Consider the following 19,307-nt stretch of genomic DNA (forward strand, 5'->3'; position numbering starts at 1 on the left):
AGAGCCACACACACACACACACACACACACACACAGACACACACACACACAGAGCCACACACACACAGCCACACACACACACACACACACACACAGCCACACACACACACACACACACACAGCCACACACACACACACACACAGCCACACACACACACACACAGCCACACACACACACACACACACAGCCACACACACAGAGCCACACACACACAGAGCCACACACACACAGAGCCTCACACACACAGGGCCTCACACACACAGAGCCACACACCCAGACCCACACAGCCACACACACACACAGCCACACACACACAGCCACACACACACAGCCACACACACAGAGCCACACACACAGAGCCACACACACACACACACACACACACACAGCCACACACACACACACACACAGCCACACACACACAGCCACACACACACACAGCCACACACACACACAGCCACACACACACACACAGCCACACACACACACACAGCCACACACACACACACAGCCACACACACACACAGAGACACACACACACACACAGCCACACACACACACTGTTGTTGTCAGGGCAGTCATAAACATGGTCACGGACAACACTAGGGTTCGATGGTCTTTAGTGAAGGTCACACAGGCTCCATATCCATGAAAGGGAAGCTTTGGTTTCAAGACATAGGACTTCAAAGGCGGGGGCCCCAAGAATGAGCAGCCCCATCTGATGAGAGTTGCAGTTGCAAGGCAGTTGACCAGACAGTGACGCATGTCATGGGTGGTGCTACCACAAAACTACTCTAGCCTAACAGATGGTACCCGTCTGCCAGCGTAGGTTGCACTGTGGAGCATGGCTGGCAGCTAGGCTCCATTCAATGGTGCCGCTACCACCAGACTAAACTAAGATAACGAGGCTATCCACCTGAGGGCAGTTACGGTTAGCATTGCAGCCCAGCTGGCTATCACTGTTCTACAGTGGACTGCCACTTGGCATCTGCCAGAACCAGGAAGGCCGTTAGGTGGGGGAGTGCAAGAGGTTTCGGGCTGGGGCTTCCTAGACAGTTCTGGGTTGTCACGCGCTTTCCATATATCTGCATTTTGGTATCTGGGACGACTGACAGCCACTGGATGGACAGGTCGAGTGATGCACAAAACAGTGGTTAGAAGACTGTTCTGGTGCGTGTGTGCACGCGCGGGTGTGTTGGTGGTGGCGGCTCAGACTACTGTTTGCTTCAATCTGTCAACACGTGTTGGATACGGTTATCAGGATTGGCTGCCGCCGATGGTGGTGGGTGTTCGAGGTGGGTGTAGTTTGATGCATGCTGTCGTGTGAGCTGCCACCAGACTAATGAGTGCCACCTCGTGCTATCTGTGGCCTGCCACCCTTCCATGCACACGCAACCAGGATTGATATATACGCCAGGACAGGTAGAGTCATAAATGTAGTGATGGGGGTTACAGTCAGTTTTGTTTGAGTATGTTGCGCATGCCCCATCGGCTCAGTCACCATCACCCTTTGACTTTATTAGGCTGCTGATGTTTCGAGAACCAAATTATGAATAAACAACCCCCTCCTGTTTTTCAGATTACAAGCGTCCAATCATTGAAATACCCATTCAATTAAGAAGAACTTTGCGCAAAATGTTAACTCGTTTTCTATTCAGCTAGAGTGGGCTCAGCCTTAGTTAAACATTTATGTATTGAAATAGAAAAGGTGCCACTTTGTAGGTCGATTTTTGAAGAACCAATAATTTGGGAGGCAAGGGCCTTTCTTCAGGTGGCCTTGTGCTAGACTGTTGTTAAACTATTTTGTCTTTAATTATCTTGCGAGTGTAGTACACAACAGGAAACCCACGAGTGCTCAGTTTATTAGCTAGTGTTTCGTGGATGGGCCCTAGAGAAGAGAAAATAAAAAAAGACTCATAACAGACACACACACACACACACACACACACACACACACACACTCACACTCACACCCACCTGTAGATGAAGCGACCCCCCCCCTCACCGCATGCTCTATCAGCTCTCCTCACACCCCCCCACTTCTCGTTCAAGACAGGGCATCTAAGCGTGTTGTGCAAGGGACTAATAATAAATATATGTTTGTCAGTTGGAAAATAATGCAGCGTGCCTAGCTCTGCCTTTTCTCGCTCCATAATCACAAGGCGCTTTAAGATGTCTGAAAGGTAACATGGCGCTATAGAACATTAACAGTCACAGCATTTAAACATGGCCTCTTCGACAAAGAGGCAACAGGCTCCCTTGGAGCACCTATGACGCGTTTGTCCTTCCTCAGTGTTCATGCCGCTCCCACTGGCAGGGCTCTGTCGGTTCGCTAGGGCTCGCGGACGGCGTTGGTTTGTCCCGCGGGGCGAACCGTAAGGGAGGGTGATCCTTAGCTGTATTGGTGAGAGCTGCGAGCCGAGACAGCGGCTACTCCCGGGACCTCAACACTGCCGCCTGCGCGAGAGAGACAGCAGGGGGCGGCGGACTTGGAGACCATGGTGAGCAAAGGATGGCCGAGAGGGTCACCTGCAGGGGTATGCTTGATCAGGAGGGTGGGAGTAGCGGTCGTATGAGGAAAGAGGAACTGTATCGCAGGCGGGGTACGTCTCTTCAGCTTCCACTGATGCCAGTGCTTGATCTGAAGCTCAGATGGCTGGTTCACAGATGCCGGTAGCTTATACAGTGACCCGGGATTCCCCCGAGGTTTCTCAGAGTAGGGGTGAGCTCTGGGCAGGCGCTGCTTCTTACCTACACTGGAGATGAGAAACTGTGATTATCTCTGGAAAGCAGGACACACCGTGCATGGTCAGCATGGCAGGCAGCTCACCCCTACCGCTGCGGTGGAACATCAGATGGCAGGCCCCATCATGCGCTGGAAGCGGTGGTGTCGCCGAGCAAGCACTCGCCATGACGTTGTGTTTTGGCTGTAAGCCCCGTCCTTTTCAGACTGGGGGGCGTGTTTTTCTTTCTCCCCTCTAAGAGAAAGAAACGAAAAAAACACGGCCCTCAATCCGAAAAGGACAGGGCTTACAGTGAAAACACAATGTCAGAGAGACCTCTTCTCCATTGGCTGGCCGCCGTTTAGGAGGCCAGCCAATGGAGAAGAGGGGCGGGTTCAAGCCCCACTACTAGAGACATAAGATCTCGCGAGCGAGACTGCGCAAGCGCAGCCTACGCTAGCCGAGACCTAATCAATCTGAAAGCCCGGCAATTGCAGTTTGCTGCAAGCCCACTTGTTTAACAAAAAGCGCTTTGGTGCTTAAATTATTACTTTTTTATTTACTGCTCCAATATTAGCCTCTGCATCTTTGAACGGCAAATACCACCATGTAGTGCCACACGTCATCAGCCTGGCAGATGGGGCTAATGAGCATCAGTAGTCCTAAAACTAGTCCTCTATACTGTCCCTACTTTCAGGCAGAAGTTGCCTTGAAATTAAATTTCATCTAGTAGTGGGGCTTGAACCCGCCCTTCTTCTCCATCTCTGCAAAGGACCATTGGCTGTGCTACATTCTGAGTGTGCTGATGCAGCCGCTTCCGGTCCACCAGCTCAGTCACTGCAGCAGGAGGGCACCCACGTGAGGCAGCTTTACAGTATAATGATGTACTGCTCCTGTACTTTACATTTGTAATTTGCACTTTGTTTACAATACTGTTAATGTAAAACCCTAAAGTCTTATACACCTTAGAAGTTGGGTTACCACCGGCCTGTGTTTGTGTTGCCAGTGTGGATGGTCGTAACCGGTCAGAACTGTTCACTTTCACTTTGAATTAATAAATTATCTTTGGAAATTTTAAATTGTCAGAACAGCAATATATCATGGCAAATATGTGGTTGAACATCGGGAAAATTTACATAAATAATTCGATGCTGTATTCTACGAAGCGAGTTTGGAAGGAACCCTCCTGTTTTTAGGTCGAGCTTAAGTTTACTACCTCTTGTTGTATTCTTTAGTATACATATATCTCTGTGGGCAAAATGGCATTACTTGCTTAGCATTTGTTTGTTTCAATGTCCTTTAAAATCCTTGCTTACTAATAGTCCGTCCTGCCTCTTTGTCCCTCCTTTTTCCTCCAATAAGCAGGGACTTAGTACACTATCATTACACTTTGTTCTGTTGATCTGGTCGTGGGGGGGGGCTATTTTATTAGGTTTTCAACCTCTTGTTACACTGTGGGTGCTCAGACGTAACTGCTTACATTTTATTGCAACATTCACGTCTTGTCCTTCCTGTCGGAAGCCAGCAGCAGCCAGCCTTGCTTTCTAGCTAATGCAGCTCTAAATCATGTAAAAATCTAAACCAAAACTTAAACACAGCTTGAAATTATACTTAAATACGCATGCTGCCTGTGTATTTTCCTCCCCTCCAGGACTTGTGCTTGGCTGCTGACTGAGGAGTTGAAAGTTTCTCCTCATCAGTTTTGCGCGGAGGCCAACATTTTTCGTTCTGGAAAAAAGTCCCCTTTAAAATGTGCATTTGAATGTATTAACCTCTTCAGCGCGACCGCGTTTCCCCCTCCGGTGCTGGGCGGTAATAGAAACGGGCGTGGTCATGACGGAACGGTTACGTCATGAGCACAGCTCAACCGTAGCTCATGACTGAACCGTTCCGTCATGAGCATGGAAGGGGTTAAATTAAATAAAAGCAGAACACAGGACCCACACAAGGGCTGTGCAATCGCACTGGATACTGACTTCAGAAGGGCAATATTTCGAGTTTATTTTGCTTTAAAAAGCACTCCACACATTCATGGCCTCCTGCAATTTCCAGACAATAAAAATGTCAAGATAACTCCGGTGATTGATGTTCTTGCTGGAGAGATCAGAGTTGTCTAGTGGAAGAAGTTTTAACTCATTGCAAGGTAGCCAGAGGGTTAATATGCCAGCTGCGAAGGAAGTGCACCATGCAGATTACAAAGTACCTAACATGTAAATAGGTCAATGGGTTACTGCTCTTCTGTACTAGCAGCTTACAAGATAAAATCTTAACAGAACAGTGAATTTATAACTGTCATCAAAGAACTGCATGCACTGCAAAGTAAAGATTAGAGGAGATATTAAAGTTGTAAAAAGGGTTTATCTGGATGGAAATTGATTCTTTTTATTTAAGAGAACCTCCAATTATGGTGTTCCTTCAATTCGGAGTTTGTGCTTCTGGGGCCCAAGCACTCTTTAACAATGCATGACTTGCGACTTCTACACCCTGAAGTCCTCTGTGTTATGTAACATTTCCTTTACACTCATTTATACACTTATGATTGTCTGTGTAATTTGGGTGTGATGCAAAGTGCTCTGACACCCTACACTGGTATGTGTGGCACTTTATAACGAATTAAATGCATCTTAACTTTAGTGGTTATGGAGCCTTAAGGGACACTGTTGAAGAGTGGTGGTGAGGGAATCCACATCACTCAGCCTTACCTCAACATCACCTGAGCACCAACTCGGCATCAACACAGCATCACCTCCTCATCAGTGCACCACCAGTGCTTCACCAACTCCGCATCAGTGCAGGACCATCTTAACATCGGCACTGCACAGCACTATCTCAGCATGAGCTCACCACCTCCAACGCAGACCCACCTCAGCATCAGCACACCATTACCTCAGCACAGCACCAACTCAACATCACTCAGCACCACAGACTGGCAGTAAAAGAGGCGCAGTTACTGCCAGTTTTGCTTCTTGTAAGCAAGGACTATAAGTACAAAGTGTGTGTTTATGCACCTCTTGCAGGTTTTCAAAACACATAAATAAATGGCATTGACATTTACAAAGCCAATAGCTCAAACTCTCGCAAATGTGAGACCAATGCATTGCAAATGCTGGTTTACTCTGTCAGCTGCCTAACCCAGAGTTGAAAAGTTACTCATTTAAAACATCCTGGCGAGATTTACATACTAGTTTAGGAGACCCTACAGTACTGCCTTTATTAAGCATTTAACAAAATAATACTCCTATTTCATCATAACTGACGCAGTACTGCTGCTTATCTGCTTATTTATTATGGACACTCTGAATGTGTTCTTCTCAATTATACCCTGCATATCTTCACTTCACATGCCTTAATAATTACGGACTCTCAATGCTGCTTCTTATTGATAATGCCCCTACAGTGCTACTGTTCCGTTATTAGGCACTTAGAACGCTGCTCATTATTAGTACTTTCCCCGTTAGTTCTATTCCTTTTTAGGTCTCTCCTACAAACTCCTGTTGTGTACAGTCCCAAATGTTACAGTAACAGTGGCTTGGGTCAGCTCATTGCTCATCCTTTCCCATCAATCTTGTTAGCTCACTTCTTATCTTATAGCTGTGCTTTCGCTATTGACTTTCTCACCTCCCACCTCCTGTTCCTGTATTGTTCCTTCTGTTTGTTTTTGTGCTTTTTAATAACTTTATAGGATGCATCGGCATTTGCAATATTCCAAATACTTCATTCTATAAATATGCTTTACAGCACTTTTATATATTTTTAATGTATCTCTTCATAATGCGTGTCCACCATCTAGAAATGGTAATTTAAAAAAATATGTATCATTGAGCTGGTGGCAGTAGTTTTTTTTACCAATGCTGTTCAGCATCAGCAACAATATAAATATATATTTTGCTTTCTGCAGATGTTGTTCAGTAGCTGAGAAAAGCATTGGCAAGCCAACACGTCAGCTAATGCTTTTTAAACACAAGACCTATTATCTTTGCCAATGCTTGTTTTGTTTGGGTGCGTGTGTGTGTGTACACATCCGTGCATTTGTGCATCTCTGCGTTTGTTTGGGGTGTGGCCTCTCATATGCTGAATGGGGCACTCCAATGGCACAAATACCAGCAGATAACTCACCATTTAACCTCCCCCCCCCCCACCCCCGTATTGAAGAATTTCCTGGCTGATACTAAAGTTTCAATTCTATTAAGGAAGTGGAGGCAAGGAATATGCATATCTTTATTCACTCTTTCTTACACAGCAGGGTCAAAGGTTAAACAAAACAAATATTTGCAATGCAATAGGTCTCGCATTGGAAAGATTTTCAGCTATTGGCGTTGTAAATGACAATGTCTTTTACCTACCTTAGTTTTTTGTTGTTGTTTGGAAAAGGAGCCAATATTCGCTTGTGAAATAGGAGTACATACAAATCTATTTACATATTTATAGACCTGCATACATATATGGGGATATTGCTATGCCTTTAACTCAAAACTGGTAACGTGAAGCACTCGCACCATTCCTTGGCTGTATTATTTTCTGCAGTGTGTGTGATCCAGGTGCTTTTTATGGTATATTACATCATTTGTGTGCAAATTTTCAAATGTCCAGCATGAACGTTTTGTACCTAGACCGAACCGCTGGTGCTTTTGCTTGCCAGCCAGCTCACTTGGTAACGTTTCTAGGGTGACCAACTGGCATTGGTGCAAATTCAGGACGGTGAGTGTAAAAATTCAGGACAAAGGGTCAAAATTCAGGACACAAATTCAGGACAGGAGGTCAAAATTCAGGACAAAACTTCAGGACAATAGGTACGTTTTACAGACACATCAGAGGTCGCGCAATAGTATATAAGTAAGCCCAGCCATTTCCAAACATATTCAACCATTTGCAAACCTATCCATCATGTATCCTTCCATCTATCATTTCACTCATCCATTCCTTCATCCATCCCATCATCCATCCTTTCACTCTCCATTATCCATCCATCCATCCACCCTTTCACCCTATCCATCTGTACTCTTATCCATCCACTCTTCATCCCATCCATCCATTCACTCATCCATTCAGCCATTTACCCTTTCACCAATCCAGCCATCCTTTCACTTACTAATCCTTCCACCCATCCACTCTTTTAGTCATCCATCCATCATCCCTCTCTCCATCGACCCTTTCACTTAGCCATCTTACCTTCCATCCATCAATCCATCCATCTACTCCTCCACTCATGAATCCATCCATTGACCCTATCACTCATCCATCAATCATTTCACTCCTTCACATATCTATTCATCATTTTGTCCATCTACCCTCCCTTTCACTCACTCATCCATCCTTACATCCACCCTTTCACTCATACGTCCATTCATTCACCCTTGCACTTATCAATCCATCCATCATTTCACTCATCCGCCCACCCACCCATCATCCACCCAACCATCCACCCACCCACCCACCATCCACCCACTCATCCATCCTTTCACCCACCCACCATCCAATCCACTGATCCATCCTTTCACCCCCACCCACCATCCACCCACCCACTCATCCATCCATCCTTTCACCCACCCACTCATCATCCATCCATCCTTTCACCCACCCACTCATCATCCATCCATCCTTTCACCCACCCACTCATCATCCATCCATCCTTTCACCCACCCATCATCCATCCATCCGTCCTTCCCCTCATCATCCATCCATCCATCCCCTCATCATCCATCTATCCTTTTCCCTCCTCATCCATCCATCCATCCTTGTCCCTCATCATCCATCCATCCATCCTTCTACCCACCCACCCACTCATCATCCATCCATCCTTCCCCTCATCATCCATCCATCCTTTCACCCACCCCCTCATCATCCATCCATTCCCTCATCATCCATCCATCCATCCACCCATCCTTTCACCTACCCCCTCATAATCCATCCACCCCCTCATAATCCATCCACCCTTCCCCTCATCATCCATCCATCCACCCTTCCCCTCGTCATCCATCCATCCTTCCCCTCATCATCCATCCATCCTTCCCCTCATCATCCATCCATCCTTCCCCTCATCATCCATCCATCCTTCCCCTCATCATCCATCCTTCCCCTCATCATCCATCCATCCATCCATCCTTTCACCCACCCATCCATCCATCCTTCCCCTCATCCATCCCCTCATCCATCCATCCATCCCCTCATCCATCCATCCATCCCCTCGTCCATCCATCCATCCCCTCGTCCATCCATCCATCCCCTCGTCCATCCATCCTTTACCTCATCCATCCATCCTTTACCTCATCCATCCATCCTTTACCTCATCCATCCTTCCCTTCATCCATCCATCCATCCTTCCCTTCATCCATCCATCCTTCCCCTCATCCATCCATCCTTCCCCTCATCCATCCTTCCTTCCCCTCATCCATCCTTCCTTTCATCCATCATCCATCCTTCCCCTCACCCATCCATCCATTTATCCTTCATCTCATCCATCCATCCTTCCCCTCCATCCATCCCCTCATCCACCCATCCATCCCCTCATCCATCCATCCTTCCCCTCATCCATCCTTCCCCTCATCCATCCTTCCCCTCATCCATCCATCCTTCCTTCCCCTCATCCATCCATCCTTCCTTCCCCTCATCCATCCATCCTTCCTTCCCCTCATCCATCCATCCTTCCCCTCATCCATCCTTCCTTTCATCCATCATCCATCCTTCCCCTCACCCATCCATCCGTCCCATCCATTTATCCTTCCCCTCATCCATCCATCCTTCCCCTCCATCCATCCATCCATCCATCCATCCTTCTACTTATCATCATCCTTCCCCTCATCCATCATCCAGCTACCCTTCCACCCATACATCCAGCTATTTACATTTTCTCTCCATCCTTCCCCTCACTCATCAGTCCATCCATCCTCACTCATTATCCATTTATTCAATCTTTCATTCCTCCAGTCACCCTTTCACCAATTCATCCAGCCATTCACCCATCCCTTCACTTACTTACTCGCCTACCTTTCCATATTAATTTTGAGCTGAGCCCTTTTGAGAAGAGGCCCATCAAGAACTTCACCTTCGCTGCAGGGGCCATTTCAGGACTGGGACAGAAGCCACCCAGGGCGGAGACAGGATCCACCACAGGGGGGGGACAAGAGCCATCACAGGCGGGGGTGGACTGGAGCCACAACATGGGGGGGACAGGAGCCATCACAGGCGGGGGGTGGACTGGAGCCACCACATGGGGGGGGACAGGAGCCATCACTGAGGGGAGGGCAGGAGCCATCACAGGAGAGGGAACAGGATCCACCAGGGTGGGCGCAGGGGTGGGCATGCAGTATTCTAGTATCATCTTGGGCTCATCCCCCCCCCTCCTGCACAAGACAATGAGAAGACAGGCTCTCTGTCCAAAATGCCATCCCCCACTGTGATGTACAGTACTTACAGGAGATACTCTAAGAGAACTGATTGAACTGATTGTCCTCCATTCTTTGTTAATCAGTGTGGGTGCGATTGTGCCATTTCTTTATTGTATTACATTATAGACTGCATGTTTGAAGAACCGAGGTTTGCTTACAATTTAGTGACAGTAATTAAGCTCGGTGAAGAGAAGCACATGCTGCCTTGGTGTAATCAGGGGTGTAATCTGGCCGAGTCTAGGATGTTTGGGGCCCTGGGTAGAAATGGAATGTATGAGCCCCCCTCTAAATAGCAGAGACATGATGCATTCAGGGCTGTTTGCATGTGAATTGATGTCGCTGCTCCTGAACCTGCAGCCCCTCCCTCTCAGTCACCTTCGAAACACCTCTTAACAGGTCATCAAGGGCTGGAGGTGTGAGGGTTGCCATCCCGCTGTGCCTCTCCAATGCTGCTGAGTATCTGAGGAGCTTTGGTGCAGCATCGGAGTCAAGAAGGGAGGTGGGTGCAAGCTGTGCCGGCTTTAGGGTGGGGCGACCGGTGCATGTTAAAATGACGGACAAATGGCGTCCGTTAAAGAATCCTTCACGGACAACGGACAGACGGCCGAAATTACGGACTGTCCGTGAAATTTACGGACGGTTGGTCACCCTAAACGTTTCCCTGCCAGCCAGAAGCTTTAAGATCCGGCTTCCCTCTTTTTTGGGTCAATTAGGGTGAGAAAAACGATCCTTGGCACTTATCGAGCATGGAGAGAAGCCCCAGTCGACACTATTGTTATATTTATAGCCACATCATCCGGCATGACAACAATTAAAGTGCTTGGATTCGCAACCACCCCATGTCATTTTAACATTACCTTCCTCCTTTTTGTGGAGACAGGCCTGTGTTTGAAAGTGAATACGGGGAATCTGTAGTGCGCTCTGCACTAATGAGACAGTACACCAGTGGAATGAGATTTTATTAAACAAAAGCAGGTACATTAAAAGATACTAGAGGGATTTTGTTTTTACTGTAAACGATGACCTCATCGTCTTTCATATTAAATAATCAGTGTAAGGAATAGGTGATGCGGACACATTTTCACCAGAATGCATCCTAAAAACTCTGTGTTGAACGGTAAGGCTGAGTTTTAACTTCAAATGAAAAGTACACCTCTGGACTGGATGGGGTTATTGGGCGAAGGAAGATAATACCAGTGCCAAGAAAATGTCCGATTTCAGAGACCATGCTGGAACTAGTAACCAGATTTTCCACAATGTTTCTCAGAATAATATTTGCATGGCATACGTTTCTGTTACAGAATTACCAAAGCCCCAGTGAACATGCTCTGTTTATCCTCCTTACTGCGGCTAGTTAATGCCTAGACTTCAACACAAAACAAGCATGGATAACAGCTATGTAGATGACGGTCTCATGGAGGAGGTGGGGCTTTATGTCTGGCTGGTGGGGGGGGGGAGACCAAACACGAGGGTGACAGAGCGAGTTTAAACAGCATCAGGGTGGTTAGGGGGTTGAGATAATGCCGGGAGCCTTTGTCATTTCATCTCTACGGACAGTGAGCCCCCAGTTTTGCTGTCTAACCAAAGTTGGAAAGTAGCGCATTTCAATTGTGGGGGAGATGTAGATTAAGTTTGATGACAGCTTCATTGAATGTAAATGCCGTCGTACAGAACAGCGCAGACCCCTGTTACAGGAAGGGTGGGGCTGCGGCATAGCTTACACTTACATCATGGTCCTTCTCCCCGCTTTGATCCTGTACCGGGGCACCCTCTCACGGGCAGTTTTGCCCCCCATACACAGTAGCAGGAGCAGTAAAAAACATATGCCTCCCGCACACCGAAGTGCCGCGATTACATTGCAAATGGGGGGTGACAACACTGAAGGTTGGTTGGGGGGGGGGGGGGGGGGGGGGGGGGGGGACGACCATCATGTATGGAGCAGTGATCACTGACACAAGCATTAATTAAGAAAGAGTTCTCTGAATAACAATTACGCTGTGTAAGGGTATCAAGACTGTAGTTAGGCGGTGCTGCTTCTGGAACAAACGGAAGTTACGTATCGGATCAACAGCTAATAATAAGCCCATTAACAAAATAAATGCTTTAGTTAACTAATGGCAAGCGGCAGTACAAATTACCCGGCAATAGGAGGAATTTCACCCCTCATACAGATTACTTGATGTCTTGGAGAGTCAGAGTATGTGCGCTGCCTAGGCGAGACATAAAAACTGCAAACACTACTGAATGAGTCCATGGCAACCAGTAACTAATCCCAACACAGTCCACATAAATCCATGCTGCCTGTAGTCCTTCCTCGTCTTCACTGTAGGAAGTTTATCTCGAGCAGCCTCAATCAGCCTTTGTCAGAACCTACAAACAAAACATACTCCATTAAATCTGTTCTGAGACAGGACTAGAATATGGCCTAATAACATGAGCAATTCATGAACCAGTCATAATTGATAATACTGTAACCATGTCACATTCCTCATATCCTGCCAATCTGAGAGAAAACATAGTACCCGATTGACATCCCATAACCCAGAGTATCTGGGTTCTGGAGACCGTGACAATCTGATGCCATTAAGCAGTTTGCAAATCCTCGGATGTTCCCCCACCTGGATGTTATTGATTGGCATTTTCAGCAGGACATAATCCTATCTGTAAGAATGCACTGTACAATAAGCGAGCCCCTTGCTAGACCGCTCTGCAGGAAAATTCAAGATGTCAGTAATCTGCATCTCCACAGGATCCATGTGCCTCTCCATACACCAACGAATTCATCTTCTCCGGGCTAATCTATACCATTTGACTGTCCCTGGTGCCCATGCCTGCTGCATGATTCTCTCAGCTTTGTTCGAAAGTCTGCCATCTTCCCAGCATCACCTGAAGTCCTCCAAGCCATGAGGTTGAGGTGACCCTGCAAGACCAGTGGATGTGGATGGCCTCTGGGATCCCAAAGGATCTCTAGGAATTATGGAAGTTGCACTTGCGACCCATAACAACTCCAACAGGGTGGAAAACCACACCTGAGACTCCCAGATCTGAGTCACCAGGATCAAGGATACCCTCTGACGTCAGACTTGAGCCACCACTCTGGGAATGAGCAGAAACTGTGGGAACGCAAAGGCCTGACCTGGTGTCCAGTCCTGTAGGAAAGTGTCCATCTCCAAGGGGTTAGGATCCAGTTCCCAGCTGACATGCCATGCAAGTAGCGGGTTAGGCCTGTCAGCAAAGAGGTCCACATTCCACTGGCTGCTATGTTCCATCAGGGTCCTAAACACCCCAGGGGTTCAGCTGCCAGTCGCTGGAATTCTTGAAGTGCCTGGAGTTTCAGTCCGCCACTGTGTTTTAAGTCCCCGGAAGGCATTCCTCCATCACTGAAATCTGACGATTAAGGCAATAGTGGCAAAAGCCTTTGGCCAACTCTGCTAATGCTCTTGAGTGGGTACCCTCCAGTCGATTGATCTATTCAATTGCAGATGTATTGTTCATGCTCGGAAGTACGCTACATGAAACTTTGTCCCTCGTCCGGGATCGGTTTGCTAATGACCCCGTAAGAAGTGCCAGGCAGTTGATGTGCGAACTCAGCTCCTTCATCCATCTGCTTCCCATGGACATCGCACCACATCTGGCACCCCAGCCATGCCGGCTGGTGTCCGACTATATGATCAAGTCCAGAAGGTAGCCCAAGATCGCCCATCCGTTCCATGCCTTCATGTGGTCTATCCACTATTTTAGCTCTGTCCATGCCTTCACCATCAGACAAATAAGTTCATAGTAGGTGAGTTACCGCTGTAACGACCTTCAATCGCTGTAACGACCTGTAGTGTAGAGGGCCCAGGAAGATAGCTTAAATCAAAGATGACAATAAACCAATGACCCTGGCTACTGCATGAGGGAGACCTGTCCCTTCTCAAGATTTTGGTCAATTCTAACTTGATCTTGAGGATCTTCGACTCCAGGAGACTCAGCATGGCTGACCTGAAATCTATGAGGAACCCTAGAAAGTTCATGGTCTGCGCCAGAGTCAATTCTGACTTCTGCCCGTTGATGACAATTCCCAAATTCTGGAGGAGCACAATAGTTATGCTCAAATGCGTCAAAAGTTGTCTGCAATTGGTCCATCAGAAGGATGTCATCAAGGTATATGATCAACTTGATACCTTTCGTCCCTAGAACCTCCACCACACGTTTGAGAAGCTAATGGAATACCATGGTGCTGAGTTAAGGCTGAATGGGGGAGTTTGAAACTAAAAAATCTGGACCCTCCACTCGAATTACAGAAAACGCGATGCGGAGGAAATGTAGACCACCATAATGTACGCGTCCTTGAGGTCCAGACGCACAAACCAAACGTCCTGTAGCAAGACATCCTTCAGGAGTTGAATGCCCTCCATCTTGAAGTGGCAGTAGACCAGCCACCAAGTTTCTTAGGTTTATTACCGGACGAAACCCCTTGTCTTTATCTACTAAGAAGAGGTTGCTGAGGAAACCGTGAGAGTGTATTACTGACCTCCAAATCGCTGCTTTGCTGAGGAATTCCTGCACCTAAAAGTCGATCAGTCCTGTATTCTGCTTCGAAAAAATCAAGGAGCATGGCCTTACCATCTGAACCGGAGTTCCATAGAACTCTATGTAGTAGCCTTGTACAGTCTTCGGTGCCCAAGGGTCCGACTTGATCTCCGCCCATTGTGTGCGAACAGCCTCACCGCCCCTCCCCCGTCCACGCACCCAGTGTGTGAGAGAAAGAAAGGTTATTACTTACAGTTGAAAGCTCTGGGTGCATTAGCCCCTCCTCTGGCGGCATGGTTGTCTCTACCCTTTCTGCCTTTCTGTTGGGGAAGAAGGTTCCCTGCCGGCCATAGTTCCATCCGTTGTTCCCGTGGGCCTGACCTCTGTTAGAGCCTTGCTGGAAGAGTGACCACTGCATCTTTCAGTCCCGGCAAAAACCTTCCCTGGGAAAATCTTTTTCATGGATGTCTGTTTTGTTAGCACCGAGAAGGTGGTCACAAACTTCCCAGGCTCTTTCAAAAATGGCTCATCAAACCGGTTGCCTCAGGCAACTGCCCCTGCCTGTGAAATAGACAACTCCCCCAGTTTAGGGTCTATATGAATCAGAAGGGAACGTCCTCTCTCAGTTGGCATTGCCCTTAAAGGCACACCGCCGTCTGCGCCCAGCCTACCATGATTTCTGTGAGTAAGGTAGTCCCCGTTTGCCTTGCTTGCTCTGCCTTGATTTTTTAGTCAAGGGTCCCACAACACCTAATAACATATCATGACAGGCTCTTCAGGAGCAGTCATTCCCCTTCTTCAGGTCCTTCATGTATTTAGTATAGAAGGTACACATCTTGGGGTTTATGTCCGGGGTGGCCGCCACTTTGCCCCCGTCTTTATAACGGGGTTGACGTATTTTACTGGCCTTATAATCTGCCGCTTTCTGGCCAGGAAGCCATTCAAAAGATCTCGGATGGTAAATACCATCATGCTCAAACATGTCTGTTGAGGGGAAATCCCCTTCAAAGGATCTGGAGGCGGTGGAGCAAGGACGCCAGGGTCTTCCTGAATCCTTTCCCTCAAGAGGCTACATCCTCATTCTTATCACCATCCCCATGCTTGGGGGATTCTCCTCCTCAGGGTCAAAGTCCTGTGTAACAGCGTCTCTGATTTCCCCGGGGAAAACCGCCTTCCGGTAGGGTTGCATTCTTTAAAGTGCTCATACTCCTATGGAAGACCTCTCTCACCAGATCGAAGCATTCCAGGTGCCCAGAGTCATAGTTATGGGCCCTATGAAAAACTGTTGCAGACAGGATGCTAGGTCCCGTGTCCCTGAGGATCCAGGAGCCTCCCAAGACCTGCAATGTCAACTTGTCTATGCTTTCCTGCAGGAGGAAAAGTGCTATAGCAACAGTTTGGGGGAGAAGCTTGTCGACCTGTGCAGGAAAACTACATTGAAGTGGCCATTCCTCCTGTGAGCCACAGATATAAACACCCTAACCTGATGAGTAAACGGGCAGCCTCCATGCAGGTGCTTGGCAATTGGGAGCAGCCACCAGGTGGCGTAAGCACAATACTACCAGAGGGCTGAAACAATAACCTACTGCGTTTGCAATGTCTTGAAAGTGTTGGTAGGGAGCAAAAACAGCACTGGAGTGCTTTCCTCAGGATCAACCTCCGTTTCCTCCCTAGCATACCTCTTTAGTCTGTGGAGTGATATGAAGTAGCTGCATAGACAGGCCACGACTCGCCTCACAGAATCCTCCAGCAGCATGAAACCACACCCCCTAGGGACTCATGCGATACAAAAGACGCCTGGGTCGAAGCCTACTGCGCGGAGCAGTAGATTTAAGCAGTATCCTTAACACACAATATGCTCTACATCAAGTTCTAAAGTTCCTGTTCTACAGCTCTTTGCCCCCGATAACACTGTTGTTAAGGAAAACAAGGGACTTAACTGACGCAGCAGTGAAGAAAAAGGTAGGATTCAGGCGACATTGATTTATATGGACATGCGGACTGTTTTGGGATTGGTTACTGTTTGTCATGGACTCAATCCCCCTTTAGTTCGTTGGATATGTAGTATTTGCAGGCTTTTTCTGTAACCTTTGAACCTGCTCTGTAATAGAGTGAAGAAAGATATGCATAATCCTTGCCTCTGGTCCAGACATAGAATCCAGAGCATTTTCTTGCCACAGCTCTCCCACACTGGTAGGTGGAGCTATCTAACTATGCTATGGCCTTGGACTGTCTCAGGAAATTACAGAGCATGTCCACATTTACGCTCCACACGCTCACTTCAGTTTCTTTATTACCACCACTTCTATGTGGATCTGGAGCTTCACTCCCAAACTTTCAGTGTTTTACAGAATTCAAAATGTTTTTGTCGGCAGAATGCTAGAGAGTGTATCCCCCAATGACCACAGGCTACAAGCCATGCTGCGCATGCAGGAATCAGATGTTAGTTTTAGACTTTAGAGGAAGTGAAGCTGTTTGTCACTGAGCACAAGAAATGACGCCAATCATGCTCCAGCTTTTGAGCCAAATCCAAGTTTCTGTCCTGGTCCATGACAAAGTGGAAAGACAAGTCTCAGTGCAGGCAATACACGTCCAGGCAGGAGTCCTCCACCCACTCGTGCTTCAGTGAGAGATTCACTCCAACTGCCCTACCCCATCAGTAGCTCAACTCCAACTGCAACCCCATCCCCCCGTAGTGTATCCTGAATTTCCCAGCCCATTGTCGACTTTGTAGCAGGTCAGTGCCTATCAGGAGGCATTACTGCTTTTTTTTAATAATTCCAGGTTCTTGTTCATGAGCACTTTTGGGCCCCATGGATTCATTGAGGCATCCAGTCAGACTTGCACCCTCTGGACCCATTCTGGCACTGACTGACCCTGTTGGACCTCCGCTCGTCACCCGAATGCCAGTCCACACCTTTGCTGAATGCCATGCCAGTTCTGGCTGGGTCGGCGCCGGATCTGGATCCAACCCAGACCTGCAACAGTGTAAGACCATATCCCAGCTGATGTCCCATTAGAAGATCATTGCGGCACAGCTGTTGGTATTGGAAGATTCTCAGACAGTGCCTTTACCTTGCTTCCAGTATTTCTGGCAGCTTGAGGTTGTTTGGGTTACATTCTGATGCAGTACGTTGGCAAAATGTTCTACATGACTCGGATGATGATGATGATGATGAGGATGCTGATAATTTACTACATTATCAAAAAAGGGACATTGGTCTATTTTCAGTTTAGTTGAATTGATACTTTACCTGAGACAGAATTGTACTACCCATCGGGACCCCCAAAAACAAAGCAAACATCAGTTTTGCTATGTAGCGCTGCAGAGATATTGTAACTACAGTTGGAAACCAAAATGAAACTGCTTACTGAGACATGCCCTTTGATGGCTTCCATCTATTCAGAGACAAGGTGGACTGGGCGCTGGAGTGCTTAAAGGGCAGCAGGGCTACAACCAGGTCCTTGTGTCTTTTGATGGGCACCCCTCAGCCTCAGTCCGCCTTCGCTATTTGGTGGCCACAGAAGGGGCTTGTAGCCACACCTCTACCCGCCCAGCCACAACAGCCTGTAAGCTTCCCAACATCTGTGCGGCTGAGGGCGCGGCACCCACCCCACAGACCTTGTGGGTCAGGCAGCCAGAGGTCGACTCAGTCCACTCCACCACCCCACCCAACTTCCTCTCTTCCCAGGCAAACACAGCCGCCAAACTCCTTTACTTTGCCCTCTGACAACCATGGACAACCAGTAGATGGCATGATGTGCCATCACATGCACCACTGGAGGTCAATAACATCAGACCGCTGAGTTTTCCAAATTGTCCAGAGGGTCTACTCCATCCCCTTTGTGACTGCCCTTCCACCCAGGCCACCTTCTTACTACAGGTTAATGGACAACCATCTCGCTTTACTCAGCCAGGAAGTAGCTGCTCTCTTGGCCATGGGAGCCATAGAGAAGGTGCCTGCATCAGAAGTAGGTCATGGTTGCTCTTCCTGCTACTTTCTGGTGCCCAAGAAGGACAGAGGCCTTCGTCCTACCCTAGATCTGTGCCCTGTCAATTTCATCCTCAAAAAGGAGAAATTCACATTTCTCATACTCCTGTCTGCCCGGGAGACTGGATGTTAGCATTGAACTTGCAGGAAGCATACTTTCACATCCTTGTTCTACCTGACCAGACGTTATCTGCGATTCATTATGGGCCAAGAGCACTTTCAGTTCACCTTGCTCCCCTTCGGCCTTACCAACACCCCTGGGTGTTCACCAAGGTGATAGCAGTGGTTGCAGTTCATCTACGGATATCAGGAATGCCAGTCCTCCCCTATATCGATGACTGGCTGTTGAAGGTAGGCTCATCCCAGGCAGTTGTCTCCCACCTCCAAACTATGGCAAATCTCCTGCACTCGCTGGGATTCGCTATCAACATGCAGAAAACGCACCTTCTCAGACTGTCCCTTTCATCGGAGCTGTTGTACACACATTGCAGTTTTGAACTTATCCTCCTAAACGGCGAGTCCAGGGTATACAGGCTATGATCCCGATGTTTCAGCCTCTATCCTGGGTATTGATGAGACTGACTCTGAGGCTGCTGGGACTCATGGCCTCCTGCATCCTGCTTATGACACATACCCGCTGGTATATGAAGGGCCTGCTGTTTGACCTGAAGTTCCAGTGGGCGCAGCAGCA

At 47.9% G+C, this 19,307-nt stretch overlaps 1 protein-coding gene across 2 annotated transcripts in view; it reads left to right on the top strand.

Moving 5' to 3' along the window:
• Window positions 1–19,307, top strand: part of PAN3 (poly(A) specific ribonuclease subunit PAN3) — a 1,108,727-nt gene that overhangs the window by 714,440 nt on the left and 374,980 nt on the right. The gene's annotated exons all lie outside the window — the stretch shown is intronic.

Source organism: Lissotriton helveticus, chromosome 8 (assembly GCF_964261635.1).
Source record: "Lissotriton helveticus chromosome 8, aLisHel1.1, whole genome shotgun sequence".
Classification (NCBI taxonomy): Eukaryota; Metazoa; Chordata; class Amphibia; order Caudata; family Salamandridae; genus Lissotriton; species Lissotriton helveticus.